The sequence below is a fragment of the Falco cherrug genome, chromosome 4 (assembly GCF_023634085.1).
Source record: "Falco cherrug isolate bFalChe1 chromosome 4, bFalChe1.pri, whole genome shotgun sequence".
NCBI classification, from domain to species: Eukaryota; Metazoa; Chordata; class Aves; order Falconiformes; family Falconidae; genus Falco; species Falco cherrug.
In genome coordinates, this window is record NC_073700.1 from 46,226,668 (window position 1) to 46,242,043 (window position 15,376).

Below are 15,376 nucleotides of genomic sequence, written 5' to 3' on the forward strand. Positions count from 1 at the left end.
TAATGCAGGGCAGGACAAACTTTGAGATGACATCTCCAGAGGATGTCTTGCCTTATCCAGCCCCTCAGGTAAGACAGGAGGACGGCTGGGGCCAAAGGCGCATTCTTTACCTGGCGGTGGCCACCTTTTACCACAGCTATGTCTGTGAGATGCTCAGGAATAGCCAGGCAGCGTCTCCGCTCTCCTTTTCCAGCTCTCCCCTTCATTGCTGATCTAGATATTACAATTTCTCCTTTAGCTTGAATGAATTTTTTTTTCCAGTTGAGAGAAAGCAGCAAAGTTGCCAAGTAGCAACCTGAAATAACAGGTACTCCTAGTGATGGTACTGCCAAAGCTGTGAAGCCAGGCTCTTCCTGTGGTTGATGGACTTTTTTAAACAACAATAATTACAAGAGCAGACCGAGCTTCCCAGAAGATGATGCAGAGGCACTCTTCCCAGGCCCTGGGCTGCCAGCATGAAGCTCCCCTGGGCTCAGCAGCACACACCCTCCACGGCTCTGCCACGCGGTGCCCCAGCTCAGACCCCCACCTCTGGAAAGGGCTCGTGATGCCTCCCCGAGACCTGGGTTGGGGGAACAGCCAGGCAGCCGCCCTGGCAGCTGGCTGGCATCTTTGGCCCCAGGTGGGCTCCCCAGCCATGGGGGCAACAGGAACGTGCACCTCTTCCCTGTCACAGTGGAAGCACAGGAGCCCTGCTCAGGCTGCCCTGTGCTGCCTTCCCCTCTCTTTGCGGCAGCTTGCAGTTGCTCCCTTCCAAGTGGGAAATGAAATGTTCCTTTATTGGCTTTTATGTTGGCCACAAAATGTTCCATTTTATCTTTTTTTTTTCCCCCCCTCTCCTTACTTTCTTCCAGGAAACGCACTAATTTATGGTCTAATCTTGGCAAATCCTGATCCAGGGGAACACAAATTTGCTTGTGCCTAGTAAATGACTCTTTAATGGGCCTGTCTCCAGCCAGGCGATGTATCTGCATCTGAAGAAAGGAGAATTATAACCTTACCTAAGCAGTGGGTCTGCATGTGTCAGCAGGGGGGAGTGTGGCCTGGGCACGGTAGCAAAACAGTGCATGGAGGAGCCTTAAACACACCCTGGTAAAAGTTGGGGGGGGGGGGGGGGGGGATTCCCACAGCCCACCTCAGCCCTGGCTCAGGAAACGCGGGTTTTGGGGAGCTCTGAGTGAGGGTGTAGGAGCTGTCCAAGCAAACCGACGTTTGCCTGCTGCGTGGCTGTTTTGTGGCAATGTTGGAAAGCTGCAGGTGAAGCAGATGGACCCCCCGCTCCCCAAACACCTCGGCCCAAGCAAGGGCATGCCAGGCTCTCACTGGGGCTGGGCTGGGAGTCGGGGCTGGGCTGAGCTCGCAGGTGGGTGTCCAGGGAGCATGTCTGCTCCTAAGGCAGCCAGGCTATCCTTGGAAGCGGCCAGAGGGTAGCCGGGGACTTGGCTGCTGACATGGACAGCTTGGTCAAGGGCCTGACACTGCCTGCTGGCTTGGTGTGGGAGGCTGGCTGAGGGGGTCTCTGGGATCGGGCGACCAGGACGTGGAGGTTGGAGGAGCTGCTTCCACCTCTCCCGTGGCACCCTGCTCGCGCCGTCAGCCCTCTGGGTGCCGCGCCTGCCTTTAGCATCGCAGTCAGGCACAGCAGCACGCATGCTGATCTCGTGGCGCAGGCTGATCTCACGGCACCTGCCCCAAGCCATGCGCCCTTGGGTTGGACCACACCGTGTCCCCTGAGCTTTGCCTTTCGCTGTGTCCTGAGCTTGACCAAGCCTGTGGGCTCGCCTGGCTGGAGAGCTGGCGCGGGACTGGACTTCTTCCCTGCCTTCATGTTGATCTCCAGCCTGCAAGGCTGGAGGGGGGATTCTGCCGCTGCTGCCACTTCCCACGACGTGCACGCCTGTCTAGGGACATCCTCATCCTCGTGTCTAGGGACATCCTCATCCTCGCTTGCCAGGTCACCTGGCCACTGTCGCTGGAGCCTGGTTACCAGAGGACCCCTGGAGTTTGTATTTAGCTAATGGGGCAATAAGCTGTCCCAGTCCCCTGCCCCAGCAGGAAGGGTTCGTACAGGGATGTCCTAATGAGACCAGCGCAACCTCCTATTCATTCCTAAAAGGAGGAGTCTAACAAAGCTGCCAAAAATAAATCTGTTTAATGAAGAGCCTTTGTAAATTATTCAGATGTTATATCCCACTCCAGCACTGGTTCAAGGAGAGAGGCTGTGCAGAGACTTTCTTCTCTGAAGCTCTGGACACAAGGTGAAAGTCATGCTGTCATTGCAATGGAAATGTAGGCTCTAAGATCCTGCTTTTACCCTGAGAATACTGTCTCTTTTACCTGGAATTAAAAAAGAAGAAATAAAAAAGGCACAGCAGCAATTCAGGCCCTGAGACTAGGAAGGTTTTTTTCTTTCCCCCTCGCCCCCCGCTGCCCGCCTCAGGACCACTCTCGAGTCCCAGCACCGAAGGCTGACCACATACAGGAGTGTTTTCTGGCATCGAGTCTGAGAAACTCGGGCTTCCCTGGGCACTGCACGCCTCAGCATGGCGTGGCCAGGATCTTACTGGCAGTGGCATGGTTAGGCAGCAGCTTCTCCTTCGCTTCTCAGCTGTGGTTTGAATGCTGTGGTCTTTTCCCAGTAGAAACAGAGCTGAGACCCACCAAACTCATTAAACTTCAGCTGCCATCCATAAAGTTGCTGCTAACAAATCCTGGTCCCTCCCCAGGATGTAAAGCTTGGCTTCGCAGAGTGCGATCCCCCCCCCCCCCCCCCCTGTATTCAGACATCTGTGAGGCATTTTACAAGGCACAGTGGTTGGCACCTTGTGGGCTGTTAGTCACAGCCTGCCCCGTGCCACGTTGCTGGTGCTCGCAGGCTTCTCCCCTTCCACCCTCCCGGTTCTCCCAGCTCATCCTCACCCAGCCCTGCAGCTTGGCTGGGGCTGGAGCTGGGCAAAGGAGCCGCCTGCTTCTGCTTGCCAGCCGCCCTGCCAGGCACGTGCCCAACCTTAATGGCTTGTGCACGGTGGCAAAACTCTTGTGCAAAGTTTCCCCCCGACTTTCATGGGGGACCACGTGGTTGCCAGTGCTTTAAAGCTGCAGGGGTTAATTCCGTGTTTTGCTTCAGCCTCTCAAGACTGCATTTAGGTTTCTTGCATTCTGTGGTTCCTTGAACCCTGCCATCAGCAGGGGCTGTATGTGGGAAGGGGCAGCATCCCTTGGGGCACAAGGAGGGGTGCTTGGGGCAAGGGAGGTGTTCTCACGGGCATGTCTTGGCCAGGATCCCTTGGGTGGGTTGCCTGCATGCCATTCCCACACATCCCCTGATGCAGCCCTGCTGCCCCAGAGCAAAGGTCACTTTCTTCCCTCTCCACACTCTGCTGTGATGGGCTGCACATAGCCTCATTGCCTGCGACACAGGCCAGGCCCCTGCGGGGACGTTAGGGGCCTGCAGGACCCCAGCAGCATCCCTGAGGGCCAGAGCAGAGGCTGGAAGGGGGCTGGCATTTGGGTAACAGGTTCCCACATTGCTGAGCTGTCTGACAGGCTCTCACTGCCCCTGCTCCTGCCCTCTCCCAGGAGTCACTGCCATGCAGCAGCTCAGATGTGATGCAGCTGCTCGGACATGATGCAGCAGCTTGGACGTGATGCAGTGGCTTGGACGTGGTGCAGCGGCTTGGACATGATGCAGCCACTCAGGCGTGATGAGCAGCTTGGACATGATGCAGCGACTTGGATGTGATGCAGTGGGTCGGATGTGAATGCAGCGGCTCAGACGTGGTGCAGTGGCTCAGACGTGAATGAGTGGCTCGGACATGGTGCAGCAGCTTGAACATGATGCAGTGGCTTGGATGTGGTGCAGTGGCACAGACGTGATGCAGCGGCTTAGATGTGATGCAGTGCCTTGGACATGGTGCAGTGGCCCGGATGTGATGCAGCAGCTCGGACGTGGTGCAGTGGCTTGGACATGATGCAGTGGCTCGGACGTGGTGCAGCGGCTCAGACGTGATGCAGCAGCTCGGACGTGGTGCAGTGGCTCGGACGTGATGCAGTGGCTCGGATGTGATGCAGTAGCTCGGATGTATTGCAGTGGCTTGGATGTGATGCAGCACCTCGGACATGATGCAGTGGCTCGGACGTGATGCAGTGGCTTAGACATGATGCAGTGGCTTGGACGTGATGCAGCAGCTCGGACATGGTGCAATGGCTTGGACGTGATGCAGTGGCTTGGACATGATGTAGTGGCTCGGATGTGGTGCAGCAGCTCAGATGTGGTGCAGTGGCTCGGATGTGATGCAGTGGCTTGGATGTGGTGCGGTGGCTTGGATGTGATGCAGCGCCTTGGACGTGATGCAGGGGCTTGGACGTGGTGCAGGGGCTTGGACGTGGTGCAGCGTGGTGGCTGCCTGCAGGGACAAGCGCTCACGGCTGCCTGGCTTTGAGCACTCACAGCTCGGGTGGAGGCAAATCTCACAGCTGAGGGCCCCAGGACCGGGCTGTTGTGCGGCACTAACGCAGTCCCCCCTGTACCACCCACCCACCCACCCAGCTCCCTGCCCGGCCAGAGCCAGCGTTGCCCCGGGGGGCAAGAACGGGGTGGTCATGGTGCCAGGCATGGTGGGAGGCTGGGTGCCGGGCCCCTGCTCCCCGCCACATCCAGGCCAGCTCCTGTGGGACCTAAGGCCACGCTGTCCCTTATCACCCCTCTTATCACAGGGATTATTGGCTTTTTATATTAAACTTTCTCCAGATAGCATAATGCAATCTACCAGACGCCTGGCGAGGGCTTGGCAGGCCCAGGAGTGATTTATAAGCAATCTATCTCTGCCTCTGCGGTCTCTTTTGCATACGAGCTGTTTCCTCCTCTCCCTCACCACCCCCCGACCTCCCCCCTGCGCCGCTGTTGGCAGCTCTGCAAACCTCCCTGCTGCAGTGGAGGGCTGGAGCAAGCAGTGGGGCTGCCCCATGGAGAATGGCCCCCCACCCCCCGCCACAGCCATTGGCCACCCTGACACCTCCTGGGCTGCGGGCACAGGGTCTCCGGACCCCGCCACATCCAGGTGGGTGGCCCCGGGGTGGGGGACAGCAGTGCCGTGCCCACAGGGCCAGGTGGCTGAAGCCCACGGGGTGCAGCTGCGTCCCCTGGCACGTGACCCCCTTGTCCATTATCACATTTCTCATGTCTTCCTTTGGAAGGGCTGCTGCTGGCCTCTGTCAGGGAGCCTTGGAGTCACCGTGGCCTCTACCAGGGAGCTATGGAGCCACAGCCTCCACCGAGGAGCCACAGAGCCACAGCTGTGGCCTTCGTCAGGGAACTATGGAGCCACAGCCATGGCCTCCATCAGGGAGCCATGGAGCCACAGCCACGGCCTCTGTCAGGGAACTATGGAGCCACAGCCACAGCCTCCATCAGGGAGCCATGGAGCCACAGCCACGGCCTCTGTCAGGGAACTATGGAGCCACAGCCATGGCCTCCATCAGGGAGCCATGGAGCCACAGCCACGGCCTCTGTCAGGGAACTATGGAGCCACAGCCATGGCCTCCATCAGGGAGCCATGGAGCCACAGCCATGGCCTCTGTCAGGGAACTATGGAGCCACAGCCATGGCCTCCATCAGGGAGCCATGGAGCCACAGCCACGGCCTCCGTCAGGGAACTATGGAGCCACAGCCACAGCCTCCATCAGGGAGCCATGGAGCCACAGCCACGGCCTCTGTCAGGGAACTATGGAGCCACAGCCATGGCCTCCATCAGGGAGCCATGGAGCCACAGCCACGGCCTCTGTCAGGGAACTATGGAGCCACAGCCATGGCCTCCATCAGGGAGCCATGGAGCCACAGCCATGGCCTCTGTCAGGGAACTATGGAGCCACAGCCATGGCCTCCATCAGGGAGCCATGGAGCCACAGCCACGGCCTCCGTCAGGGAACTATGGAGCCACAGCCACGGCCTCCATCAGGGAGCTATGGAGCCACAGCCACGGCCTCCGTCAGGGAACTATGGAGCCACAGCCACGGCCTCCATCAGGGAGCTATGGAGCCACAGCCACGGCCTCCGTCAGGGAACTATGGAGCCACAGCCACGGCCTCCATCAGGGAGCTATGGAGCCACAGCCACGGCCTCCGTCAGGGAACTATGGAGCCACAGCCACGGCCTCCGTCAGGGAGCTATGGAGCCACAGCCATGGCCTCCATCAGGGAGCTATGGAGCCACAGCCACGGCCTCCGTCAGGGAACTATGGAGCCACAGCCACGGCCTCCATCAGGGAGCTATGGAGCCACAGCCATGGCCTGGTCCTGCCCTCTGCAGACACCCACAGCCTGCTCTGCTCTGTCAGGCGGGGGGCCAGCCGCAGCAGCACCCTCCAGCACCCCTCCATTCCTGCTGCTGGCTTAAGCTGCCCTGGGAATTGCCATGAGGGTGCAGTGCTTGGGCAGCAAACACAAGGCAGGCTCCCGATGGAGGTGCGGATGCTGTCTCTGGACTCCGGAGCCGGGCTGGTTCCTGCAGTTGGTAGCACTGCTGAGCTCAGCCTGGAGTGCAGGGCCCCGGTGCAACAGCTGCTCTGGCCGCAGCATCCCTTGTTGGATTTCACTGCTCATTGCCCAGTTCCCCCCAGCAAACCGGAGCCCTGTGCCTGGCAGAGGGGCCAGAGCTGGAGCTCAGCACCCAGGGCCAGTGCTGGCTCCCAAAGGCGCTCATCTGGCCCATGTCAATGGCAGTGACCCAGGGCCGGGGTCCTGCACAGGGTGGGCTCACAGGGAGGTGAGGAAGACCCACAGCAGCGTGGCACTGCTCGCCCCATGAACACAGCCTTGGCAGTGCACGCAGCAGATGCTGTCCTGCAGCGCTGTCCCTGGCCCCAGCACCATCCCCTGGGACACCCCAGTGCTCCTGGTGGGATGCAGCAAGGTCCCAGAAGCTCAGCTCCCACACGGGGCACCAGACAAAGCACTTGCTCAGCACCACATACCCGTTTTACTGTGCTCTTTGCCTTGGGAAACAGTCTTGCTGCTTGCCCTTGGAGGAAAAAATTACCCCCAGCCCGAATTCCCCACCTATACCAAGGAGAAAAATGAGAAACCGCCCCATGGATGTGCACAGGTTGGGAAGGACAGGGACAGCCTGTGGGCAGAAAGGGGCTTTCTCCAGGGAAGAGCCTTGGTCCCCACAGGCTTTTTACAGCTGGTGAAACATTTCCACCCTCTTTGATCCCATTTTATCAGTGACTTGGAATAATTGGGTTCCATTCCTCGTGGTGGCTGCCCCTCCCTGCTTCTGCTGTGGCTTGTGTTTTTGCTGCTAGGGGTAATTATCACCCTTTTTACCAGCCAAAGTGCAAGGAACAGTTCACAGTCCTTGCAGGATGCAGGAAAGGGATTTTGCAGCTGAGACGTGATGAGGAAGCACATGGCAAGGATGCCCGAGACCAGGGCTGGGACAGCATCAAGCTCCCGAGGGCTCAGCTCCGGGTGGTGTCTCTGAGACACTTGGTGGGAGATAAACGGGAGGTTTGAAGCTATAACAGGGCCAGGAGGTGCAGGGGGATCCACTGACCCTTTCGACCCTGAGCAGGCTCCTGGGCCCATTAGTTTCATGACGCAGCATTTGAACCCCGCTGCCTATGAAACAGAGACTGATCCTGACGGTGGGAGTGATCAGCGGGGGCTGGAACGGGCCAGAGGGGGGCTTCCAGACCAGGCTGTTGTGTGTCATGGACATGGCAAGGACTCTTACCTCTCTCCTTCTCTGTTTCCCTTGCCGGACAAAGGGAGTAATGAGATACCAATTTTAAGGTCAAAGGGATCATCCAAGCTTTCCTCCTGCCTGATGTGAGGCGGATAATCTCTCCGGAGGACCCCGCATCACATTCCTCTCACCTCTGTGCAGGATTGGTGCTCTCATCTACTGCATGGGAGCTCCATCAAATGAATATTTGCAGCAATTTCTGAGATTTGCACAGGGAAGACAGATTACTACACCCTTAAGTGTCTTCCTGTACGCAGCTAGTTTAGCAGCGCTGCATTCCAGGTGGGAAGAACATTTCTTCCTGACCTCAATTTATGACAAAACACTGAAGCATGAGGCTGGATTGATTGCACAAGGAGATTGTGTCTTAGTAACCCCTGTGAATGCTGCAGCAGCTGTGCTAATTCATCATTCCTTTATTTATGAAATCTATGTGCAGGTTGAGTGCAATTAAATGATGTGCTTTGGGATCCTAGGGGATGAAAGGATCACGGTAAATGTGGGTTTGTTATCCTGATTTACCGTGCACCGAGCCCACCTACAACAGCCATGACAAACCGGATGCAAAACATAAGGTTTAAAAAACTGTAATCCCACAATTGCTGTCACAGGCTGCGCTCAGCAGCGTGTTTGATCTGGGTGCCTTTCCCCCTCTTTTCAGAGGACTCACATCTCTGTGTGGCATCTTCCTGTGACCGGCAATTGAATAGCTTGTAAAAATAATTTTGGGGCGGGCTAAAAACATTTGACACTTGCTCTGCAGTAAGAACCCTTGCCAGGCTCAGGCTTTAGGAAGAGATTTCATGCACCTTGCAGGTACTTAGTAAATACCTCGTGTCCTCCTGGGCAGCACTTACAGACTGGGACCTGCAGCACGGGGAAGGAGCTGATGGGGAGGGAGTCCCAGCTTATGCAAGGTTGGTGCTACTACTGTGATTTTACTGTAGAAAGGTGCTTTCACGTATCAAATGATACATTGCTTTCCTTTTCCTTACTGTAAGAGCTGAACTGGCGTAGGATGGGAACTGCTGACGATGCACTGGCCGGGAGGGGGTTAAAGAGTGGCAGGGGCCCGATCCTGACCTGAAACACCTGGGTCAGGAGGGGTTGAAGGGGTGCAGCTGGCTGGAGGTGGGCTGGTGGCATCCCTGCGGGCCCGTGGCTTGCTGGTGCCCTCCTGTGGGTGGTGAGGCTGGCGTGGGCACCCTGTGCAGTGTGCAGGGCTAGTGGGCCTGCACTGAGGTAGTCACATGCCCAGGGCTGGAAGCGGTGCTGGGGGGAGCAGGGTAAGGCAGTTGCAGGGTGCTGCAGGCAAAGGGCTGTGCTCAGGATGAGGTGCTGTGAGATGAGCCTAGCGGGGACCTGTTGGTGTGGGCTGAGCTCAGCCAGTTTGCCCTGGGCTCTTGGTGGGCAGCACTGGGCCACCCTCTGGCTGCAGGTCCCACTGACTCCTTCCCTGCTGGAAAATGTGCCCTGGTCTCTGTTCATCCCTGGCTTCTACTTCTCTGTGATGCTCTGCCTCTGTCCTCCTTGGATCAGAAAGCCCTCTCAGCGCCAGAGTTGTGCTCTCAGGAGTGACAGTTCTGGCACGACCTCAGAACGTGCCACTGATGCACAAACGGGTCCTTGGCATCACGGCCATGATGCAAAACCCCTGATGTTCTCGAATGCAGCCTGGCTGCTGTGGCCTGCCCCAGTGAGCACTGGGCACGCCGCTCCATCCCGGAGGAGCCTGCATCTCAGCTCAAGGGAGCGATGGCAGGGAGCCTGGGGAGGGAGGGATGCCCTTGCCTCCCCATGTGCTCCGAATGCCGTTACAGGTTAAGCAGGGAGGGTGTTTGACACAGCAACATCGTGCTGCTTCATCCTGCCCAAAGGGAAGGGCTGAACGCTGGAGCAACTCCTGTCCCGTGACAGTGGGAACGTGCTGTTGCACCTTCAAGGACTGGGGCAGCTCCCGGGGTCCTGGCAAGGGATGGGGGTGAAGGGCAGACAGGCCAACGAGGAATTGGGGTGGATGGCAAAAGCAGGCAGAGGGGAAGCCCAAGGAGCAGTGATGAACCTCTGCAAGGAGGGGGGAACTCAGGGTGGGAGTCATAGGCCCGGTGATTACAGCTGGGGAGGGAACGGGCTTGTTTTTTTTTTAAAAAAAACTTATTCTTGGCCAGGAACTGAAATGGTGTAGGTGACCCTGTTACCTCAAAGCCTGCAGGTTATGGTCAGTGGGGCTCTAGGTTGGATGGAAAGCGTGCTCTGGCCCTTCATTGTGAGCTCACTTTAAAACCATAGAAATCAGAGATAGCTCAAGTCTCTTCCCCAGCACCTGGGCAGGAGTTGTTTCACCTTGTTTTGTTCCTGAAGCACCTGTGTGCACCAGGAATTCAACCCTCCCTGCAGAGTCCTCCCCAGGTGGTTTGGTGGCTGGTCTGCCTGGCCCTGGGGACCAAGCAGGCTGGTGCCCCAGCTTTGCTGCATGCATCAGGGATGCTCCCAGGGCTGCTACAATCCCTTCTCCTTGTTCTGTTTCAGAGACTACTTCGGTGATCCCAGTGGTCCTGGCCACTCGTTAGTGCTGATGAGAACTCAGGGTAGTGTCTAATTGATGCCACCCCTTCTGAAGTCGGTGTGAGGGGAATGCTGCTGCTGCAGGTGTAGGCAGGAAGGCTCGAAAGGGATGAAAACAGAGGGGAGCAGGTGTGAGGCTACAGAAACACTTGGGAAGGGCTTTCAAGTGTGTTCGTGATTATTTTTTTTTTAAATGGAAAATGGTGAGCAGCATGAAGACCAGATCAAAGAGGGGTGTATGGCATCCTGTCCTGTTCCTCCCACCACCCAGCTTTAACCAGAGCCTTACATCCTAGCACAGGGCCCAGTGGGCAGCAGAGCTCTGCTGTGCAATTCAGAAGGTATTTTTGCCTCTCAGACCTGCAGCGTGAGGCTGGAGGCAGCTTGTTGCACTGCTCTGGCTGCCTGGATGCTGGGTCTGTGGCAGGGGTGAGCTGCACTGGCTCTGGAGGGCTGTGGGCAGAGCATGGGGCTGGCTGGGGTACCCCGGTCCCCAGTCCCTGCCAGTACCCACAGAGGGGCAGGTGATGCCTGACCCAGGGGAAACGGTCCTGGGCTGACTGAGATGCAGTTGGTCCAATTTGATTCCCACACATGCCTCTGGCTGCTGCTGGACCCCTTTTCTGGACGGGCTGGGGGTGCACAGGGGTGGGGAGAGAAGGAGCTTTGCTGCTGAGCTGACCCCAAAACCAGGCGCCTGCAGCAAAAATGGGTGCCTGGTGGGCTGCTCCTGGCAAAGACTTTGTGACAGTAACACACCAGTTGTCTTCACTTTCTGTTGCTCATCTCCCTCAGACCATCTCTCTGCTTTCTCCTCCTCCCTGGTGATGTTCCCTGCTTTGTTTCGATCTTGTGGCATACCCTGAGCCATTCACCTTTCCTTCAGGCTACTAGGAGACAGCAACCAGGCCCTGCTTGTCACCCTCCTGCGCTGCCGTCCTGCTCCTCAGAAAGGGTTAGCCATCGCTCACCAGACACCTCCAAACCTGGGAAATTAGATTCTACTTCAGCTCCATGGGATTATCAGTTCCTGAAGAGAGACTGAGAAGTGAAGCTCCACGCTGCGCTCTTCCAACAGCTAAAAGGTATAAAAAGTTGACTGGCAGCGGGGCACTTCCAGTCAGCAAAGTGTCACACCAAAGTTGTTGGGGGGATCTATAACCCTGTGCCACCTCTGCTGCTGCAAGCTCATTCAGGAGGTGAATTGTAGTAACTGGTTCTTTCCAACAGCTGAAGGAAATGCTTGTTCAACTTACAAAATAAATGCAAAGCAGAAGATGTAATCACGGTCCTGATTCAGCAAAGTATGTGGCTGAAAGGGGCATGTGCTTGGCTTCTGGAACATCCCCGTGTGTATGTGTGCAGCTGAACTGGGGATCCTGTGTTCAGAGCACCTGGCTTCTGTATTAAGATGGGATCAGTTCTCACTGTATGGTTGCAAGCGGCTTTTTCCCTCAATTAAATTGTTCCAGCAGCTGCAGCAAAATGCAGCTGGGCTGTCCCTGCTCCCCTCTGCTCTCAAGCACCTGGAACTTGAAAGCATCTAATGGGGCTGGAATGGGACTTTGAAATGTCTGCAATGCTATCTAGCAAGGTGGGCTTGCATCCTGCTGGGCCCAGTGACCGAACACCCTTTACGGGGGCTGGGACCATCCTCTCCATAAATGAATGGGGGTCATCTTTGTGCTTTATTAACTGCTGCAAATGTGTGCCATGAAAGTAGTTGCTCTGAAGTGGCCTGACATGTAGAGGATCATCTTTCTGGGGGACGCTGCTTATTAAGTCCTTCATGCAGAACTTGGGAAGCCATAAAAAACCACAAGGATTCCCCCCCCCCCCCCCCCCCCCCGCCCCCTCCCAGCCTCTTGCCAGCCTGCTGGAGAAGAGCGGTGGGGTTAGATTTGGCAGGAACTCCCGTGCTTAGGCAAGCAGCTGCAGATCAGAGCAAGTACTGCTGGAGTGTGCAGCAGTAGGGGACTGGGGAGGATGCCTGGAAGTCAGTGACATCTGCTGACAGCAGCAGTTGCGAGAGGCTGTGAGGGGCGAGGAATGTTAGGACTGCAGATGCAGCAGCCCTGGTGAGGCAGGGACGTGGGGACTGGGGCTTAGGGAGTTGCACAGCACACTGGTGACAAAGCCGAGGGAAACCCTGGGTGTCCCGTTTTCTAGGTGAGCCCTCTTAGCACTGGAACACTTCTGTTAGGACAGAAAGGGAAGGAGTGGGCAGACTATTGTTGCTTGGAGACCAGCAGCTCTGTCATTCTTAAATCAATAGTTTGGTCGGGATTCATCAGCCATGATGTCTGTCAGCAGGAACCAAGCAAGTGGTTCAGAGGGTGGATGCAAATTCTGTTACTCTTTTTCTTTTGACAAGCTGTGAAAGTTTCTTCAGGATCTTCTGGCCTTTAGATTTTGATCCTGCCCAGGGGAAGGTAACCAAAACAATAGCCTCTAGCATATAGCACCTTGTGGTTCAAAGCAGCCTAGCAATCCTAACTAGATAATCTTTAGCACTCTCCAGAGACACTGTGTCTATCTTGCACTCACAGCCTGAGGACATGCAAAGAGGTTGTGACTTGCCTAAAGTCAGAGCAGTGTTGCAGGGGTTATAAGAACTTAAGTCTTTCTGCCTCCTTAAGCACCATCCATAGATAAGAATTCCAAAGGGCAGAAGGTTGAACTAAGCAGCCCACTGTGACTTTGATTCTGGACGTGCTGAGCACCTCTGTAGAATAATTTTTGGCTGCCAAAGCAAAATGACTACACCTCTTTCACCAGAGATCAGTAATGAGAATGTAACAGCCCTCTCTCAGCTGTGGAGCATATGGAAGGGAAAGTAAGAGAACAAACACAAGAATGTGAGATGAGTATTGATGCTGCGAAAGGTCAAACTATGGAGACACCACTGGGAACAAAGTTAGAATCTCCTTTTCATTGAGGCCAAGAGCTCACAGGAATAGCACGGGTATAAGAGGAACAGGTGGAATTTAAGGGGAAAACAGAACCTGGTTTTTGTGAGTATCTTGTGCTTCTGTCTCAGCCAGACTGCCATAAGCTAGGGACTGGCAAGCCATGGCACAAGCCAGGCAGGTAACAAGGAAGACAGGTATGTGACAGCTCAATCATGCTTTTTTGGACCTTCTGAAAGACCGGTTACACACAGACCTCCAGGCAGAACAGACTGGGGAAGGTGAGTGAGCCCAGCCCAGGAGCTGTGTGAACACACTACAAGCAGACAGAATGGGCAGTGTTGTAGCTGGGTGTCCGTAAGCTCTAAAACACCTGCAGAAGCACCTGCAACAAGAGTAAAAGACTGAGTAAACCGAGTGGTTAAGGAAGTGGGAAGTGAGGCAAAGAAACAACACCAGATGGAGCAAGAGAAAGCAAGACAAGCAGGGGGAGAGGAAGGTGGGAAGGGACAACTTTGGAAAGTTAAGTGTGCATCTATTTACCTTGCCACGTGGAAAATGCAGAGGTCTTGCTTTGCCTACTCCCCTCCTTCTGGGAGGAGAGATGTGAAATGAGGCATGTACTAAAGCACTTGCAGATCCATAGGGCTGAGGTGGGGGAGGCCCTGCTGAATCAGGATACATGGTCATCCTGGTACGGCTGGTAACAGCTGGAGCCCCAGCATCCATCTGAGAGGAAGGCTGGCGCTGCGGCATGTGGGTTTTGGCAGCATCTGCTGCTGCATGATTTGGCCACGGTAAAAGAGAACCTCTGAATTTCCATAATTCTATCTTTCTTTCTGTATGGAGGGCAATGGGGAGAGCGTGTGGCTGCCTGGGGCACCCTGGCACCGGGTCCCCAGTCTCTGTCAGTGCTTGCTGCTCTGTGGGTAATGCCTGACCCAAGGAAAATGGGCCTGGGGTGACTGGGATGCAGGGATGGGATTTGGTCAGTCTGATTTGATCCCCTTGCCACCTCCAGCTGCTACCACCCCTCTGCTGGAAGGGCTGGGGATGAAGTGAGTCTGGGAAACTAACACCACAGGTGGAGAAGTGGAGCTGGGGGGTCCTGGGCAGCCATGCAGGGCGGTGGGCATGTTGCCACAAGTGCTTGTAAGTGGGGTGTGTGTGTGCATGGGGAGTCCAGGCAGCAGGTCTGCTGGGGGCAGGTTCCTGAGGGGCACGGTGGGGTTGCTTAGGAATATAAAGCTCCACGGATAGCAAAGGAATGAACCCGTGGCTGTGGCTTGGATGCATCAGGCTGCTGGGTACCTGTTCCAGGGCATGGGGAACCTCAGAAGCAATGGGGAAGCTGGCGTTGGAGGCAGCTTTGAGGCTCCTGTCTGGGGAGATGCAGAGCCAGGGAGGGCTCCAAGGTGGCCCAGCAGCTTGGCTGGCAGGCTGGCTCCCCGGCTCGGCTCTGCTGGCTTGTAGCTGGGAGGTGGCAGTAGCCGGAGCCTGGGAGCACTGGGCTGGCACTTCTGTGCCTCGGGTTTTTTGGTGTATTTTTTTTTTCTTGGTTTTTTTTTTTTTTTTTTTTAGGGTTTTTTTTTCCCTTTTCTCTCTCCACTGCATCGAGGACTGCCGCAGCCGTGGGCGGCTGAGGGAGGCCGGGCTGGCTGGGTCTGCGGGCCTACAGCTGCGGCGGGCCCTCCCCCAGCAGGGCCAGGCCTGGCCGGCTCCGCCGAGGCGGCGCGGGGCACCCCCGGATGGCGGCTAGGCCACGGCGAGTGCCGCAACACCCAGGCTCGCCCGGCGCCGCCGCCCTACCGGCCCGGTGGCGAGCGGGGTAGCGAGCAGGGCCTGGCCCAGCAGACCTCCGGCCCAGCCCTGCGCCGGCCGCCCCCTCGGCCCTCCCCGCCATGGGCGCCCCAGTCCGCCACCGTCCCATAATGCCCAGCGGTTCCGCCCCGCTCTGGGAACGCGCGTCCGAGCGCCTCCCCCCCCCACCGGTCAACCAAACTTGCGCTCCGGTTGGCCGCCGCGCCCCGCCCCGCCGGCCTGGGCCCGCCCCACCGCGCGCCGCGCTCTCCCATTGGCGCAGACGCCTGTCAGTCAGCACTTGTTTTCGGCGGCAGCGGGTTGGGTTGCGCCGGCTCGTCGCTGGCTCGGCGGG